The sequence below is a fragment of the Rhipicephalus microplus genome, chromosome 8 (genome assembly GCF_043290135.1).
Source record: "Rhipicephalus microplus isolate Deutch F79 chromosome 8, USDA_Rmic, whole genome shotgun sequence".
Classification (NCBI taxonomy): Eukaryota; Metazoa; Arthropoda; class Arachnida; order Ixodida; family Ixodidae; genus Rhipicephalus; species Rhipicephalus microplus.
Genome location: NC_134707.1, coordinates 96737253 through 96751680, shown reverse-complemented (window position 1 = coordinate 96751680; position 14428 = coordinate 96737253). Strand labels below are relative to the sequence as shown.

Sequence of the window (14428 nt, the reverse complement as noted above, 5' to 3'; positions counted from 1 at the left end):
AAAGAGCACAGTCGAGAATCAAACATAGTTGATGGTAGCTTGAGAACTCTTAAAAATAATCGGCCCGGTATCTGCATGGTAATCTGCAAATGTCGTCGAAAGACGATAGTCTTGCGTGTGGAGAGAGCGAACAAAACAATTATTTGATGTTCTGCGCAAGAAAATCTGTTAATGGTATTCTGAAGGCACTGCGTTAGAGTGCCTCAAGCGTGCAGCAGAGGCAAACGAGCGCATCAAGTGACGTCGCACGAAAGACATAAACGTCATCTGGCCGTTTTTTTTTTTTTGAAAACGATGCGCGTGGCTCTGAGACGGGTGTGCGCGCCCGTCTCAGAGGTGATAAGGTGTAGATCGCAAGGCGACGGGTAGGTTCCACCACCATCTAGTCATAGCGAAGCGTGGGAAACACTCGCCTTTTCGTGCCAGCGTTGCATGGTCAGCGCAGCGTGATAAGCGCTACAGGCCTTAAAATTACTTATGTATGCCTTTTCTAGTAAAAGACGCACGTGCAGAATATATACGTGTTCTTATGGTTCCCCAGACAAGCGCAACAATAGGTTTTTAATTGACAATTGCACAAGTATGAATGCTAAATCTTAAGCAACATTGGTGCGCACTGCGGATGGTGTTGGCCGTTCCAAGTACCCTGTGCCGTTAAGAGTGAACAAACAGACAAATATACAGACAGACAGACAGACAGACAGACAGACAGACAGACAGACAGATCACAATGTTTGCGTGGAGGTTCCCCAAAAAGACTATCATCTTTAAAAAACGAGTCTTTTGGGAGAATTGTGGGCTTCTTAATGATAATACGTCGCCAACCAGAAATTTAAAAACAGACATTCTCATCACGTTGTCATTGACATGTCTACTGTTTTACTGAAGCTTGCTTTAACTCCATTAGCCTTGGGATTTTTTGCTGAAGTCTGAGAATAAAACTCTAAGTACTTACGTATATATACTTGCATGTCAAACTTTGTTTGCATGCGAGTTAAAAAGTCAAAACAAGCGTTACTACCACAATATCAAATGCATTATAGCATGGGGCCTTGACGTGCTACGCTTTCGTCATGCGTGCATAGTGGGTAAATTTTTATGGCTGGTTTGAGTAATAGGAACACAACTACTTGAAACTGTGGCGCTTTCTGGTTTTTTAAATATTTTCGTTGTTTGCGTTCTGCTTCTTCTTTTTGTTGAGGTTGTGAAATAGGCCTTTAAGACCCACTTGCATTCCGACTCTTTGCATTGTTCAAAATTTGCGATTTACGTATTAATTTTTAAAATTTGCCTATCAGTTCAAGCACTTCAAAATGAAGATGAGAATACTTACACAGGAGCACAGTAGCTGGCCGGGAGGGCGGCGGGAAACGTTGAACGAGTGACGTCTCATCTGAAACAGAAGGAATAAGTTCGCTAAATTCTTGTCGATCTGCGAGTAAAAGTCATGTGAACCAGTGTGTGAGTGTACACCGATATTTAGTTGCTTTGAGTCAAGTGCAGCACGTTTGACTTTTTTGTTTGTTCCCCGTGGTAAATTATGGGTATGTAGGAGACAGATCCATAAACATGTCAGTTTTTTTAGAGGGGGACGGCGGTCAGTGGCTTAAGGCCCGAACTCTTCGAGGAGAGCACCTATTGTGAGAAAAGTACCTATGTGAGGAAGCTTCAACCTAAATGGGATACTAGGAATATCTCCCACAATAGGATTGATCATAAGCTTACAAAGTTCTTGGACTACAGTGACGCCAGAAGATTATATGTGGTACGAATAAACACTGACATTTGCGTTACAGCATGGAAATCAGTTTCATCAAAATTCAAATTTAAATTCAAATTTATTTCCACCTTGTACGATCTCACAGATGGAAGACAACGGAAAAAAAAGCTTCCGAGCGGCGGCTTCACTAGTTCGTAGCCCAAAATAATGCGTGGCGTGTGGGCAACAGCAAAAAAAAAAAAGATCTCAAAACGCAAACAAGAAAACATATGGTTAGTGCAGAATAAAATTAATATACACCTGCAAAAAAGCATACAAGCATACAACAATGATGGTAAAGAATAACATAAACGCTCTTACCAGTATTCAAATGGGGTGTGACAACTTTTCAATACCCTCTGTGTCTCGTTTTATAGTAGCGGTCATTTGTTTACCATAGTGCTAGGGTGTCTAAATTATGTATCTTATGCCTTACTTCATGATTATATCGACAACTCAGCCGATAATAGTATAATTTGTGAGCTGTTATAATACCAGCTTTATGAAGGAAGCATATGGTTGTTACATTGTAATAAGCGTTTTAAACATTTCGTAGCTATCGTTCCTTCATAACGTAAACCTTTTGTAAATTAGAAAATGAAGTCGTACGCCAGACAGGTTGACCGTAGTTGAGATGTGAATAAAAAACAGAATTGTAAACTAGGATTTGAAGTTTTGGAGACAGAATGTATTTGAGCCGACCGACCATTGCAGTTATTCGAGCTGATTTTGTCAGCACTGAGTTCACGTGAGCTTCCAAGGACATGTGCGCACTGAATACAACACCAAGGCACTTCTCTACATATCCTGCATATGCCTATTACAAGCCATTTTCACCGTATCTTTCCATCTTTATAACTGTTCACCTCTGCTTGCCAAGGCTAATAGGTACTACGCAATGATTATTTCATTGTTATAAATAATAATAGCGAATATTGCATGCATCATTCAAGTTCTTGCGATAGGACGCCATACTATGATGAAGTACGAGTAGTGCGATATTTTATACGGAAGGCACAAAGGAGGGGACAAAGACAAGCTCTGTGTGTGCCTCCTCAGACACAGAAAAGGAGACATAGACAGGGAAACATAGACAAGGAGACACAGACAAGCGCCGTCTGTGTTTCTTCTTTTGTGTCCTCCTATAGAATATTGTGTTATTCATATATACCAACTAACGCAAAGCCTCCCTCTACTAAGTCATTATAGGATCTTATTCCTAAGCACCTTAAAGATCTGACGTAGCTGTGTAGTAGATTACTTGAGTGTTACGCATAATTCTTTGGTTCAAATCTAGCTCACACAGTCTTTTTGCCGTCTCTTCAATTTTTCCCTAAACCGACAATGCTTTCGATACCAGCCCCACATTTTCGGAGACGCAATGTTCGTGATGCGTTTGCGACAATATTCTTCACAGTCGGTAATCCCTATTAATGGCTTGATAGTAACTGTGAATCACCCTCCCCTCATACCCGCATTTTTTGGCTATGGTATGTGCACCAAGAAACTAAAAGCAATACGTTTACGATGTACGCGACGAACGTATAACGCAACCAGTATAACGACCTGTTCATTCTGTTCCCCAAGCACTTATGACCTCCAATCCAAATTTTGATGTGTCAAGCGAAGCAGACGACTGTAATAGCGCCTGGACATATGGGGCTCTATAGATAGATAGGTAGTTACAAATAGTAGAGGGCTTTTCGCTCGCAAATAAATGCATCTATTTTCATTTACGTGTGTAACTTAACGTGACTGCGAACATTGTTTAGCATTGATACCTAGCTTACGGAGTTTCTCCGGAACACCGAAATAATAGCATGATGCTTATATATAGAAGTGAGGACAGTCATTGCCAATTCAGCGCTAATTGCTGAACAAATGACTCACCACTACGTTAAATTATGGGGTAGCGTAAAGCAATCGTAAAGAAAGTTAGACTGGTCACCAGTGTGGCAAGTCATGGCACAACATTCACCTCGCAAATGGTGGATCTGTGGAAAAAAACACGGCGCAGACTGTCGTGATTCTGGAAACGCTCCATGCCTTTTAACGCACTGGCTCGAATGAGCTAGGCGAATTTCTAGCCAGGTGAAAAGTGCATGTATTTTTTTCGGAAAAGAGAGGCAAGGGTAGGACAATGTGCAGAATATTTACAACGGGGCCTAAACCCCGTACGAGTTGCTTGTGTCAGTTTTCCTCGAATGCTCTCATTGTCTTAATCATGTTCGAGGTCTATTCCATGAAGAGTACTAAAGGTTCCGCTTTTACAAAGCGGTATTTTTTGAAAGCATTCAAATGCTGGCGGTATTTCCTAAACATTTCATTCGCTTCCTTACAAGGCATGTAGCTCTGGCTTAGTTATGGTTTTGTCGGGCCTCGGAGATACTGACCGAGATTTCGTATTTCTCTACAACAACCTTTCAAGTGTTGCTGCCTAAATATTTCTGCTAGAACATCCTGTTTGCGCGGAAAAAATTAGTCTTGTGTCATCGCCACTTTTCTCGGGCCGCATACAGGGCTGCGCACAAACGCCTGCACATGCTTGTCTTCAAGATCACCAGTTATATTTCTAATAGAAAAAAAAATTACAGCTTACGCATCTCCATGTTTCTCTGCGGTAATCTTTGCAATCAACAGATATGGCTCACTGGATCAACAGTTGCTCCTGCAGTTCGTTGCAGGACGCCTACGTGGCAGAACGGCCTGCTATTCGAGAGAGATAAGAACTTGAAAAAAGCAACCAAGTCCATTTTCAACATTTTTCACTCAAATTGTTTCTCCAAGTTCAATACAGAACAAACAATTGCAGCGCGCCTAGTGGAAGCGAGCAGAATTATTTTTACGGTAAACTGCACATGACTGTGGGCATCTACGCACACAGAAGAATAGACCTCACAAGACGCAGCCGCATCTTATTAACATTTTTCTGCGTTGATCCACGACCATTATCCCGGCTATTAGCCACGACGGCTGGGTCACCCTATTATGAAAAGATACTAAAAGAATTACGCAATTTACCTGCAAGGTACTTCGAGAACCCAGGCTCATAACAATCCTGACGGCATAAATGAGCCCTTCTTCTTGTTCTTGTTTTTGTTCTCTTGTGGCTCATACCCACAGTGGGGAATCGGCCGTGAAGTGAGTGGTTTCATAAGTTCTTATGCAATTTCACAATATTATAGGGGTTTGAATAAACAAAACAAATTTTAGAATTCAGTTTTAATGTTTACTCAAGTGTACAAAACAAAATGCTTTTTTGTCAGTAATAGGTACCTAGCGTTTATTCTTGTTATCCTCCTTCTTGGCTACCATACAAGGCAAAGATTCAATAAACTGGGTGATCCTAAAAGACACAAAATGTTCACCATGTTTCTGCATTGCAAATGTCAAGAAACGTTTGGCAAGCTCACACGTGGGAGCTTGCTAGCTTACTTGCCTGAGCCATGAAATTTCATTAATAATTACTGCGAGGGACAGGCCACGAAGTTGGCGATCATTCTAAAGAGGGAAAGCTTCACCAAAGAGACGACGAAAATGGAACTATTCGGTCATGTAGAGTATATAAAAAATTAAAGAATTATATGGGACATAGGCGATACCTCAAGGGAAAAAACATGATCCTATTATTGTCCACCTCCTCTCGTGGCTCACACCAGCATTAAAGAATAGGCGAAAAAATGATGGTCTTATGAGATCGTGTGACCTTTCTCAGTAATGGAGGTTATAGAATAAAAATTTGAGGCGTCCTAAAGCTTCGCCTTTAAAAGTTGAACGCACTAGTGATAACCTGCTTCTAGTTTGAACATAAAAGGTCTAGTCTGCAAAATCTGTTCGAACTGCATATGTACCCACTACGTGGCCTTAAGCATGCAGTAGCGTGTGCGCCTTCTGTAGTAGGTGACAAGCTTCAAACTGTGATAATCCCATGTTCTGACGCCCGATGGCAATGTACGCTTGTACCACGCATTTTACAGCAATATTTCATGTTATAATGTGAAGCATATGTATATAAAATGTGTGTGTTCAGTAAAGCAAGAACATCACTTTCAACGCATTTCGAAGCTGAGAAACTTAGTTTCACTGTATCCACAAGTAGAGGCCTGGCGGTAGACCCACCATTTTTCTGAACACATATTTTATTAGGGTGGCTGTTCACCTTAAGGACATTCATGATGAAATCGTCCTTATACCGGACTGTGTGCACGCCGTCTTGGTAAGAAGTACCCCATTTTGGGGACGTCCTTGGCCTTGCAACCTTTTTTGAATAACTTGATTTGAAAAACTATCCCTGCTCTAATGAACTTCCTTAATCGTCGAGTGTTTCCTCAGTAACATAAGAGTGCTTATTGGTGCTGTGTTATGGTACTCAGGATACATTTACCTATTGTCATTTCATGTTCATTCTAGCGCACAATTTAATAAGCAGCGTGAAAGAAACAAAACAATAGAGGCTTGGCTGTGTGGTAGAATATCCACTTGTCACCTAAACGACTCGGGAAAAACCCTGGCTCATACCTAAAATTTTTGTTATTTATTTTATTTGCATCTTTTTTGATGTCTCTGTAACACAATATGCTGTATTTTTAGTCGCACAAAATTATTTTTCGCTCACAAAAACGATGTCCATGCCAACACCAATGCCCACATCGGCATTTCTGCCAAACGAACTCTTTACCGCTATTGAAATAAAACATTTATTAACACAAAAAGTTGATCTGGTGATAATGATCATTACTTTCGAAACTAAGGCTCATACCTTCCGATTACAGAGTGTTGCGACGCCCACCTCCGACGACGTTACGAAGGGCGCCTCGAAATCTCACCGCTGCAACCACTGTTTCGAAAGACAGCGACACCAACACGGTCCCGAAGGCGCCACTGCTTCGAATTCCACCGGGAAGGTCACCAGCCGTATGGTAGCGTAGGTTCCTGAACTCGCGACTGCTTCTGCGCAGAGCTGATAGACGAGCGGACGAGACGACGGTGAGTTAAACAAGGTTTATGTACAGCATATATACAGAGGCGTTACAAATTCGGCACTGGGGCCGACAAAGACTCGAAGAGCCGAGCTCTTCTCTCTAACACATAGCTCTACTCTCAAATGGGTCTCTGTCAAAAGGCCTCTCTCTCTAAAGTGCTTATTTGGGCCGGTTGGTACATGGTCAACGAAGTGAAAAAACAGCGCGTAACACAGGACACAGGACAGAGAAGAGACGGACAGCGTCTCGTCCGTCTCTTCTCTGTCCTGTGTCCTGTGTTACGCGCTGTTTTTTCACTTCGTTGGCCTCTCTCTCGACGCGCCGCAGGGCTTCTTTTATATGCCCCGGGTCCAACCCAAACGTCCAACCCGAAGCGTCGCTGGTCGCGAGGTCAGAATCCTCCAATGAGGTCGCCGCTGGGCCGCGTCCTTCTTTCTCCTCAAATCTGGAGAGGCTGCGCTGCAGGTGGCTGCACCCAAGGACGAATGACGTCGCAAGGCATTGCGTCAGACCCGCCAGACAGGAAGGCGCCAGTTGTTTACTAGGCGGGCTCGCTTGCGGAGATGACTCACTGCACGTGCACGCCAGAAAGGCGCGTTTGAGTTGTTGATCGCGTCAGGCGGGCGACGCGGGCTGGCCTTGACACAGATGGCCTTTTTCAGAGACACAGAGGCACGGACGTCCGCTGTGGACTCGCAGGCATAACATGAGGAAATAGTTTTATAAACTACGTCTAATCACGTCTGCATACCATTCGGAAAGTAGAAGCTAATCTAGTTGGTAGCGGCGTGTGCATTCGAACAGGAAATTAAATTTGCGTTACCTGTATGTGAACTGCAACACTCACCACTTTACTTAGGCAAGCATCTCTCAAATGACGTTTGCGTCTCCCTTCTATTCGTCTAGAAACAACTGCCACGAAATTTCGTCAATTTCTCATTAATTGGGAGTAAAAGGTATCTGCTCATGCTTGAAGCACTTTTCCCTTCCTCTCTTTCCAAGTTTACTGCTAGCTACGAAGGGAGTGATGGAACGGAGAAAAGAATTTACGTCACTACTACTTGAGACATTCAGCTCGAGTGATGCAAGGTGATCACTCACTCTCTCCGTGCCTCCTGTCAATTGGTGTTGCTAATATGCGATTCTAGCAGAGTATGAATGGTGATTCTGGCTTGCGGCTGCACCCCTTGAAAAGAAGGGCGTCTCATACAAAAACTCCGCCCTTTAATTGCATCTGCCACTGACCAATAGCAAGCTATCCTCTGTTCCAAGCTAAACATCAGGTGAATGTAGCTCCAGAGAGAGCGAGTACGGCTATTAGTAAAAAAAAAAGTGGACTCTCCAAACTCTCCTTGTCATTCACCAACCATCATATCTTCGCTTGTTTCTTCGTGGCAGAACATGCGTTACACATTAAATGTTTTCGCCAAAGCCCATGGCTGTTTGTAAATTCGTGCACTCTGCACAAATGCACATGAGCCATTGATCAACCGACGAAGTGCTTGTCCTTTTTATTCATTAGGCGTCGATTGCGCCTCTTCAAAATCCACCATTCGCTTCAATCCACCCAATTGGGACTCCGCATACTTACTTGTATTTCCTTTATCTAATGCTCTCACGGAAACTCCTGCCACATGCGCAAAGAGGAATTTCTGCTAAGTCAAAATGCCATTTGTTATACACCATGTAAAGCATTTGTCAGTAAGCTAACTAGCTAGCTAGCTAGCTAGCTAGATAGATAGATAGATAGATAGATAGATAGATAGATAGATAGATAGATAGATAGATAGATAGATAGATAGATAGATAGATAGATTGATTGATAGATTGATAGATTGATAGATTGATAGATAGATAGATAGATAGATAGATAGATAGATAGATAGATAGATAGATAGATAGATAGATAGATAGATAGATAGATAGCCACATATTACCCCACGTTGATCCATATCACGTTTCACATCAGAAGCACTTTAAAGCTTGCTTGCTTGCTTGTTTGCTCGCAGACACATTAAATGTATAAGGAGCTTCACATTTTTAATAGATAGAAGTGTGGCTGTCTCGACACCCGACATATGAGGAGCCCTTCAAGGAGTAACAAAACTGGCGAATAACGTCGAACGGACGATCGCCGCATTGGTTGCCGATGCCCAGATTGTGCACATTGTACAGAAGCCACGCCGTACGTGCACGCAATTCTCCGAAGGTTTGTGTCGCGTAGGCGAACTGTAAGGGACAAAATATGACAGTTTATGTCAGTCAGCTAGATTAATTAACAGAGCTTGTAAGTGTAGCAGAGGATTACGGTCAAAGAAGCAAGCTAGAGCGATAAACACAGCACCTCGAGCTATTTCTCATTTAGCAGCATATGAAACATAGCACGAACTCCTTGCTTTTACTTCACAATTTGTAGAAGATACATCCTTTATTTCTGTACCTACAATAGTCATTGCACAAAAGCTAAAGCTTTCGAAAAAGGGTAATGCATCCACAATTTTGATCACGAGTTCCCAATAATTGTACATTATATTGGAAAACCTTCGTTATCTTACTATGATGGTAATGTATATTGTTGACTTGAACAATATACGTTCTTTTACATGAGAATAAAATGTCATGAATAACGTTGTTAAATACTGATTGCGTTACTAACTAGAACTTTCGTTTATCCGACCACTGCATTTTCGAATTTTCTACAATCAGTCTTCTAAATGGCCGCTAACTGTTCCCCTCGAAACACTGTTCCTCTGGCAACCATCTGAACACTTCATACACCATCTCCGACCCTGGCAGATATAGTGCAACGTAATTGTTAGTGTTTTATGCCTATAATATATAATATATAATATATAATATATAATATATAATCACTATCATATATTGTTGCGCACTCCTGTAGTTGCATCTTTCGCGCAACAATATTGCGGTCGCCGTACCCCAAGACTCCGCAAATTTCTATAACTGGAGGTGTTCAACGCGCATTTAAAAATTCGAATACATCTTCCTCGATTTTTCCTCACGTGTTTAGTTTCTCGATTTATTACTCGCAAGTTCTTCGCACACGTAGTACCGAGTCAGACAAACAAAAAGAAGAAAGCAGCCTTGTTCGAGGAGTCTGAGTGACCAAGTACAATTAGAACACTCTGGTTCCTGCTCTTTCTGGGCACGTGAGCCACAACCCCTTTGATCTCTCTCATATAGCCAATGATTTTTACGGTGATTACTGACACTCCCCAACGACCAACCTATGAATCGCCACTCAGTATTCGTTTTTCTCGTTATTTCATTCGAAGTCATTTCGAAGTTGTGCAGTGCGCTATGGTGAGCCAATTTTGCGCAGCCCTGGTCTTACTAAGGTGGCCGCGCGAAAAAAGAAGAGAACTGCTTGGCTACGAATGTGTGCGTCCACAAAGGCAGACAGAACACTCTGGATCTTGGCCTTTCTCGTCGCAAAAAGAGCTACCGCCTAATCTCTCGCTACGCTCAATAAAGCTCTGACATCATGCCCTCGTCATCTACAATCCGTTCTATTTCTCTAGATTCACATTTGCACAGGTGAGGCTTCAAATGCATTTGTAGCCTTGTGCACATTTATAAAAGATGTAGATTTATATAATCGGTTGAATGCATCAAAATTGTAAAGCCTTTATATCTGTATTGTTGGGCAAGTATGCTATTGACAACGACTGTCATAGGAGATGAGTCTTTGGGATTACAGTAGCAAATCTCCCAAGGCACGTAGGCGAATGGCGCGGAGAAAACATCAAGGACATGTTTCTTCATTATTTGAGCTTTACTGAAAAGCAACAAATAATGATTTAAGGGCAATATAGAGGGTGAGTGTTGCGCAGTGTGTTCCACACTGAGCATTGTGGTGACGAGTGGCACCTTCACTCAAAGGTTCGGATGCACAAAGATTCCTTATAAATGCTTGATTGAACGACCGAAAAAAGGGCGCGTAATCTAAAACACACAGGTTTGTTCTCTACTAGCGGCCTGTTATCTTTCGTTCTTCTTTAGTTTCTTCAAATTAATCTTGCCATTACTATAATACAAGTAGAACAGTCTAACGAACAGTCTCCTACTGAAAAGGGCACTTGACTGCATTACCTGTTGCTTTTCTTTAAGGTTGTGCAAACAGCAATGACAAAACGACCCTTAGAGTTCTCTTGCTTCACTAATGCAAAGCGATATCAATCATACGGAGTAGGCATGTCATGCCGCACATCTTGCATCAGTTTTCCGCTGCATTTTTTTTCACATACACTATACAACCAAGTTGCCATGCAAGTTCGCACAAAGAGGCTGGAGACACTCCATGAAAGTACTGACCTTTAAAGCCAGTGTATTGTTCAGCTCGCCCATAGTAAGAATTGTCGACGAATTTGATATAATCCCGTACGTGAACTTTGGACTGCCCAGGTATTGGGCGGTGCTGCCAGCGTCATTCGTTGGCTGGCAAACCTGAAAAAGTTGCATAAAAAATCAAAGAAAACTTCATTACTATTACACCTGTGAAAGTGCATAGCATCATCGCGCAGTAATTGCCGTACGTAGAGTTTCCACCTTAGGTCGCGAAACTCGCTCACTTGTCGACTCGGCCCAAGTCTTTTACACTAAAGAAAGGCCATGAGTATGAGGCCGGAGGGTGTCTGGGTGAATAATATTTTCGAGAGCCCGAGTCTTAGTAAGTCCGGTCGAAGTAAATATTGGTGAGGTGAAGTTGCAGTGAGCGTTCAACAGGGATTGCATTTCTTGAATGACTCAGCTAGCTGCACCTTTATATTTACCCTGTGGTTGCCCACGCTCTACTTACTGCACCATCAAAGACGCTTATGTTTGAGGTATGTGCACAAAGTTTTTCTGGGACAGGTAAAGGAGATTCGCAAGCTTAATGTGCACCTTGTGGAGAGTTGTCTTGTCTAGCTTTATTGAATTCCTGCATGTTACGGTAGTTGTGTCGTCTGTACCGAGGTCTCTCAGATTATTTTACGCTTCGGATCTGGCGACCACTTGCCGGTGTTATGATTAGGAAAGTTGATGGCAGGAACGGTGGACTTCTCTTTAGGGTAGCTGGAACCCCACCGTCGTCCGCATAGCTGATCTTCGCCAGTGAGGAGACGCGTTCGTGAGAGAGGTAGAACGAAGATGTGTTTACAATATTGAAGGAGGAAAGGAACTGTACTGGGATCCAGAAGATCCCGCGATATGTACAGCAGAGGTTCAGCTCATGATTTCGTACAAGATTCCGCTGATATGATTCAACTCTATTTACGAAAATGCTTCGGCTTTTATAGCCCGCCATCACCGCCGTCAGAAGGAGGTGGTGATCACTCTTGCCACAAAGCAGGGGACGAAGTCTTTGTGGTCCACCAACCAGAAAAGGTGCAGATATTGCACCACTTGGCTGGCAAAACGGTCCAATGATAACAAGAACGCACCACACAAACACGCACCTGGCCCACGCCTTGAGGCACCGCAGGGCGAGGACATAGAGCCCGGAGAAGGAAAGTCGAGCTCCTCCGGGGAGATGGCCGCTAACCCAACCGTCAGCAGCGGCCCACACTGCTTTCAGCTTCAGGCAGTCCAAATGCTTGATTCCGGTGAACGGCTTCTTCGACACGTTCCCACGCTTGCGGGCTGTTGGAAGCCCACGTTTAGTTGAAGCAGCCCACGTGTTGGAACAGCCCACGTTCCGGGCTGTTCCAACACTTCCGGGCTGTTGTTGCGCTGAAATGGCCTCGCGTACATGACAAAAGCCGAGTGTTAAGGAGGCCCGCCACAGTGGCGCCGTTCCCCCGCTGGCTGTACAAGTCCGTTCAACAAAAGGCCTGCCTAGCGAAGCTTTCGCTGAGACTTGACTGCTTTCTGGAACGTCTACAGGACAGCGTCTTGCAGACAGGGCGCCGATGGGGTTGAAAGCCTCCCCAGTAGACCGGCTTACGCACAATGGCGTCTGCCCAGACAAATTGCCGGGTCAAACGTATCACCGGCAAAGTGCTCGTGGGGGGAGCTACTGTGTGTCTTGCGCATTGGTGGCGCAATTTCTTTTGCGCCAGTGCAGTCTTGTGAATGTTTCTCAAACGTTTTTAGCACGTTTATATTGTTAATTACGATTACTTTTCAGTTATTTTGCGATATATGACACTTTAGATTTTTCTGGTTTGTCGTAACAGAATTTCGGTCATTGTTAGCCGCAATATTACCTGTATTGTTCACTGCGAGAGTGGTCACGCCACATGAGCCGCACGCATAAATAACAAGTGGGGTCTCTAAAGAGTGCTCTTCACTTAACAAGCGTTGCGATTGCCATATCCATCAATTCTGCTAAAAAATTGCTAATACAAAAGAAAAGCTGAGCTATTCCGTGGCACAGGAGACAAGAAAAAGAGACGCATGTCAAGAACGCATTGAATTAGGCTACCGAATGACCTGGCAATAACGTGACGACAATGACTGCAATATATGAAAAACCACTCGTTTCCACACTAAAATAGCGTTATACATACTTGCAGCTGTCACTACCGTAATGTGTATATGGAAAATATTCATTAGAACAAATGTGTTTGAAGTGGATTTTATAAACTGGAGAGTTTCACTTTTTTTTTGTATTCCTGGCAGACACCTTTCGTAATTTGAGATTGACATAGAAAGCATTGGTCGTCTTCTTTTCCTTTGCTTTTTATTTCTCCTAATCTACAAAATAAAATGAAGATCACCTTTACCTTCTTCTCAACCTTGCCTTGCCTGTAGAGGATATTATTGGAGGTAAAACATTAATTCTGCAGCATTTCTTTTTATTTACACAAGATATATAAGCATGCCTTCACTTTGTAAGCTTCCATTTAAACAAAATATATTTACTACATAAGGTCCGCTTTGTTGAACTAAACTTGCTGAAAATTTCCCACTTTCTTTACACAGTGCACCAGTATTTAGGCGCCAAACTTTTTTCTACATATATACCAAAACGGCGAGGTGTATAAATAGCAAGCTCACAGACGATTTTATTCGGGGCTAGTTGTACTTAAGCGTGATGACGTATAGGTGAAGTACAGCACTTAGACTAAGAAAAGATGGGCAAGAAACTGGCTTCACTCCAAGTGAGTTGTAACAAAGACATCGACTTCGTACATACGATCATACACGCATAGACGACTGGTACATATGAGAACTCAGATGCCCATCGCATTTTCATTAGGACGTGAATACAAAGCACAAATTCGAATTACAGCTCAGAATAAATTGTCCTATCTGTGGGGCGCACATGCATTAATTGATGAGAACGCAATTGACTTGCCAATTACATTTGGGTTTGAGAATTTGGGTGCTTGTGTGTATCAAGTGTTCTTTCAGAAAAACTAGAGAGGAGTCTTGCATGTGCCATGAGTTTTTTTTTTTTTACTGTCGTCAGAATGCATAAAAACATCACCTATATCGGCAGGGCTTTCCCAAGCCGTTCGGTGTTACCGGGTGCAGTTTAACGCGAATGTACAAGAACTGATTCCAGAGCAAATGTGACGGATGTTGTTTGTTTAAACTGCAATATAATTATGTGCGAAGTAGAATGTACAAAAACATGACTTGCCGCTTGCCTGAAATTAAAGAGACATCTTCAATTTACCTGTGCGATGCTATACCAACTGAGCAACAGCAGCTGTTATAGCCCACAAAGGTTCCACCC

At 42.8% G+C, this 14428-nt stretch overlaps 1 long non-coding RNA gene across 1 annotated transcript; it reads right to left on the bottom strand.

The window, feature by feature from the left end:
- Positions 1-923: 923 nt before the first annotated feature.
- LOC142768676 (uncharacterized) lies at positions 924-6873 on the bottom strand. Its single transcript, XR_012885387.1, has 3 exons — positions 6519-6873; positions 4359-4468; positions 924-1393 (listed from the first exon to the last, which is right to left on the bottom strand). It is a non-coding gene; the product is annotated as an uncharacterized LOC142768676 (long non-coding RNA).
- Between the last annotated feature and the right edge of the window lie 7555 nt (positions 6874-14428).